The sequence below is a fragment of the Mastomys coucha genome, unplaced genomic scaffold (genome assembly GCF_008632895.1).
Source record: "Mastomys coucha isolate ucsf_1 unplaced genomic scaffold, UCSF_Mcou_1 pScaffold17, whole genome shotgun sequence".
In the NCBI taxonomy this organism is placed as follows: Eukaryota; Metazoa; Chordata; class Mammalia; order Rodentia; family Muridae; genus Mastomys; species Mastomys coucha.
Genome location: NW_022196899.1, coordinates 25,217,820 through 25,223,525, shown reverse-complemented (window position 1 = coordinate 25,223,525; position 5,706 = coordinate 25,217,820).

Below are 5,706 nucleotides of genomic sequence, written 5' to 3'. Positions count from 1 at the left end.
TTGCTCTCTGCAATCCTGTTCAGTGAGAAAGCTTGGTGCATTAAACCATGGCCTCCTAAAAATGGTGGCTGTTGACTTTGTGTAATGCACAGAGGAATTTAGAGGCTTGCAGGGCTCTTTTGTAAGCAAGAGCTCCAGCCTCAATCTATGAGAGAGAGTTTCCAGTCATAAAGGAGTGGCATCACATTATCAAAGCTGGTTATCACAGCCCCCAGTGTTATCTCTTTAAAGAACAATTTCCTAGCAAGCAATCATATCCTCATGCAGTTGATCTAATTAAATGGCTTTAATCCCTAACTGGAATAGTGCTGACAATTTTAGTGACTGAATGTCAAACAGAATTCAATTTTGCAAAATTGATGTATGTCTGAACCTTACCCAAGCACTTGCAACACACAATCCACACTGCCCATCTCATGTGGGGTCATTTAACAAAAGCCTCTCGATTTTGACAGCTCATCATAATAATTGTCTTTTATATATTTTCACATAGTCTTCCTTACAGAGGAGTAAGTTAAACTGCACCCTCTTTCAATCATACCGATTTAGAAGTCAAGCTCTAGTGCGTTTGACGTAACCACAGTTTCTTCATACTTTGGTGGGGAAAGGTTCACTTGTAAAACAAGCATCATGCCATAGTTTGTGATTTTGGAGATCAATTTTGCAGGAAAGAATCTAAAGAAGCTGTTAATGAGGCCCAAGACAATTTCCAGTAGCATTTTAAATGTAGCCTTCACCTGCTTCACATCACCCCAGTATCTTGCCATCTGGACAAGGCTGAAATTTCTTGAAGTTCAGCCAAGTTATCATAATAGTTTTTTTTTTTTTTTGCCATCTTTCAAGAAATGATTTGTTTGAGGAAACAACATAGTTCTCTTGATAATAAGAAGCATGTCCCAGTGGTATATAAGGATGGGCTAGAATTAAGCTCAGTCTCCATATAACTCTGTCTAATGTACTTCTATAGAGCACTGGAGATGAAGACAAGAGAGCATGCTTGTTAGATTGTGATAATTGTTGCAGAGCAGTATTAATTTTTTTTCTTCAAAATGGGACATTGTACCTTCCTAGTAGTCACCATAGTAATTGTGCTGGGAGTATTTCAGTGAGGTGAGTGAAGAAACACTTTAGAGTCATATACACTGGGATCATAAAGTTTCTGTATGAAATATTTTAGAATGAGTCTATGGAATTCAATTGTATTTAAGCCATCTTATCAACAACCCCTTACAAACTCTTTCTTCTTCCTCTTCTTCTTCTTCTTCTTCTTCTTCTTCTTCTTCTTCTTCTTCTTCTTCTTCTTCTTCTTCTTCTTCTTCTTCTTTTTTAAAGAATTACTGGAGCAAACTGGAGCAATCAAGTCAGAATATTATTGACATACATTGGGCACCATTTTCAGTAGAGTTCAGAGTAGAAGCAGCAAAACACATAGATTTTGAGAATAATATCTGAATGCATATGATAGCTACACATATCTGTGTACTCACCCCACTTTACTTAGCAGGGTGAAATAATACAGCCATAAACCAAAGAAACCAACTTTTGTGCTAGCTTCCAGTCAATCTCATGTGCTCATGTGTGGCTTCAGTACTGCCTTAACTTTCTGAGTTACTGTAGCCTGCTACCAGAAAAGTTCATATGAATGGTGTTATCATATGGTTTGTATTTCCCCTGCTATTTAAAATGTTATCATCTTCATTTCATGTTTAAACATTATTGGATTATATAAATATACAGTAGTTAATTTATATATTTTCTGATTGAAAGGTATTTGTTTGCACCTAGGTTTTAACTGTTTTGAACAAAATGCAACTCTACTAAGAATAATTAATTTAATCCACAATGTTCAACACTCAATAAATGCATTTTAAAACCATGTAGATGTAGCCACTTTCAAACAGTAATATACAGAAGAGAAAAAGTTAGTGAAAGTGTAGTTATGTGATAAAAGTATGAAGAAATTGCTGGCTTTGTACAGACACACTTGTTGACTTTTTAAAGCACAGACGTAGGACTATTTCTGTAGAATCAAAGAAAATACATAAAAAAGAAGAGATTATTTACCAAAAGATGATATAGAAAATATGGAATACTTCAAACCCTTGTAAAATGTTGCTCACCATTTTAAATGTTTCTTATAATTTGTTTATTAGATGCAAGTAGACAAAAATGACCATATGTATGCCATAAACCTTCAAGCTGGAGGAAAGCATTTAGAGCATTTAAAAATAACAAAGGTTATAGTGAAAAAAAGCCACACTTATTTCCAGGTCAAATATCTAATGAAAGTTTGCCAGACCAGAGTCATGAACACCTAAAGGAGAACAAAACATTTTACCTTGAACTGCTAAATAAGTAGTACCATCTTGATTTGTACAAAGTAGTGTCTTCTAGATAGGACAAGAACAATACTCTCATCAACTCACAACAACTGTAAGTAGTTCCAGATAAGGTCAAATGAATCAACATTATCTATCTTGAGGAAGGGTTCCCAAGGCCTCACCCTAGCTGAGAGCTTTCAGTAACTAATGGCTACCATAGGAAAGAGTGTCTGGTTTCTTTCAGGAGTGTGACCTCTCACTTATCCAAGCTCTGGGGGATGGCCCAGCAACACTCATGAGCAGCTCTGTTTGAACTCAGTGGGCTATAAAGAAAGAAAAGCAGGTCTAAATTTGGGCAGGGGGGCAGGGAGGTGGGGATGGGGTGAGGTTGGAAGACATAGAATGATTCTAGAAGAAGTTAGAGACAGAAAAGGGTAAGTATAATCAAAACTTATGGCATCTATGCATGAAATACTCAGACCAGAGAAGATAAAATGTTATAAAATGGGAAATCTGATATGAGAAGATAATAGACTTAATCTACTACAATTACTATTTATTATGTATAATATTTTATAACAATAAAGTCAGTAAGTTGTATGTAATATTTCGCTAAGTCTTCCCCAGGCTGTAGCTAGATCCTCAGGAGTTCGTCCAGTGAACAGGAATGGTCTGTAACTTCAAATTCCTTAGCATTGTGGTGATAGCATCAACCCATGCACTTCGGCACAGAGACAATAGAAAGGAGACATAGCAAACAAAGGGGACACAGGCAGAGCTATAATGCAGGATCCTGATTGAGAAGCAAAATGACCGAGCACCCATCAAATACAAGGGCAAGAACCCCTTTCCCCCAGAAAAAGAGGCAAATATTTTGTTGATTTCCAGACTCGGGCTAACAAGCTGCTAGTCTAACTAGAAAGTTTTGAAAGCCTCATGATTTTGTTGCCAACATAATGGTGGACTTTAGGAGCTTAAACAGACTCATTCTTTGAAAAATGTGAAGTAGGTTGAAAGAAACCATGTACTCTACTTCTTTTTTCCTTTTTTCTTTTTTCTTGGATAATTTCTTTATTTACTTTTCAAATGTTATCCACTTTCCCATTATCCATTTCCCCTGAAAGCCCCTATCCCAAATACCCCTCCCCTGCTTCTATGAGGGTTTTCCCTTACCCACCACCCACTCCACGCCTACCCAACCTCGAATTCCCCTACACTGGGGCATCTAGCCTTCACAGGACCAAGGGCCTCTCTTCCTGACAAGACCATCCTCTGATACACAAGCAGCTGGAGCCATGGATCCCCTCCATATGTGCTCCTTAGTTGATGGTTTAGACCCTGGGAGCTCTGGGGTGGGGTTCTGATTGGTTGATGTTTTTGTTCTTCCTATGTGCTCTCCTTTTAAATGATAACCAGTTCAGAGCATAGCAGTGTTTCTCTGCCCCTGGTAGTGGTTCCTCTATTCCTAATAAAGCTTTCTCTATTAGATAATTCAATTGATACATTTAAAAAGAAAACCTGTACCATAAACAACAACTATGACAACAAAACCTTTAAATTTCAACAATTAGGACATTTTATATTTCTCTTTTGGTAGAATTATCTATTTTAATGTACCTTTAGCTAGGTATAAACAGGTGAAAATAATCCCTGAGCAATTGTCAGGAAATCTGACTAGCGGAACACAGTGCCTTCTGCTTATTCTTTCTACCATAATGCACGTTCTCTGCATCCTAATAACTCAAAATCATTATCTGACTTTATAGCAACCTGGAAGGTAGCCAAAATATGAACACCAAAACTAGTTAATGAAGCTTTTGCTAAGTGTTGAATTAAAATATTGATTTTGGCTGGACCTTTATTGATCATACATTTTATACCCAGACAAGGCTCTAATTTTTATACCTATTAATTAATTTAACAGATATTTTCTCATGCTTACCATGTTCCAGGCATTTCATGATTAAGATTAACTAAAACTTCTGTATCTACCTATATAGATTACAATCTAAAGATAAAGCTTAATGAACATTAAAAATATCATATCTACCATCACGGTTTAAGAATGAATTGTACCAAAGTTGGTGATCCCTGTGGTTAAATTAGAGAAAAGCCGGAAGAAGCTGAGGAGGAGGGTGGCCCTGTAGAAAGACCATCAGTTTCAACTAACCTGGACCCCTGGGATCTATCAGACACTGACCACCAACCAGGCAACACACACCAGCTGATATGAGGCCTCCATCACATATACAGCAGAGGACTGCCAGGTGTGGACTGAGTCAGAGAAGATGCACCTAACCCTTGAGAGACTTAGAGCCCCAGGGTGTGGGGAGGTCTGGTGTGGTGTGTGTGTGTGGGGTTAGGGCAGGTGGTAGAGACATCCTCTTGGAGATAGGGGTTGGGGAGAAGAGGTATGGGATGTGGAACAGTTGGAGGGTAGACCAAGATGGGGATAAAGTTTGGACTGTAAGAAAAAGATCAAAGAATAAATTTTTAGAAAGGGAAAAAATATGAAGTGTCCCACAAAGAACTACGTACGCATGAAAGGTTTGATCTAGGGTCTTCAGAGTTGACGTGATGGAGGAATCTATAATCTCATGGATGGAAAAATCCTTCATGAATTCATAGCCTAATGGACTATTCGGAGTTGGAGGTCTAGCTGGACAGGGTAGACACGCCTTCACATTCTATGCTTTACCTCTGTCACGTCTCTACCTCTCCCTTTCCCCCTCCCTCTTCCCTTCCAGGTGCGTGCGCGTGCGTGTGTCCGTGCGGACGGGGGGGCGGGGCCTGGTGCAGGGGGCAGGGCCTGGGGATGACCGGAGGTCGGGTGAGGAGGGGCAAGCCCTACGTGGGCGGTGGGCGCAGAGGACTGCGAGGTGACCCGCGTGATGGAGGCCTGAGCCCCGCCCTCAATAAACCTCAGTGTACGCTGGGAAAAATCCGTGTCCGTCTGCCTGTCTTTGTCTGTCTGTGCCTGTGTCATCCCCCTGCCTCGGCTCAGCTCGCGGTCATACCCCTGTCTCAGCTCCTGGCCATGCCCCTGCCTCTACTCTCTCTCACACACACACACACACACACACACCAGACTCAGTGTTTAATCGCAGCCATCACCCTTCCTCAGCTCTTAGAATCTATCTTTGACCCCCGTGATTTAAGGCAGAGGGGTGGCGGTCACTGTAGGTGGCCTGCGCCATAGGGATGGGGCGGAGCTCAGACCAGAGGAGCAGCTTTCACCTCAGTGACTGGAAGTGCTGCCGGAAGTCCCGCCCCGTCCGCCGTCACTCACTCTCCGGCACCGCCTACATCACTCAGTCCCCGCCTCCGGGACTCAGGAACCACATGTGACGTCATCACGCTCTGTGATGACCACGCTGTCCCCCCC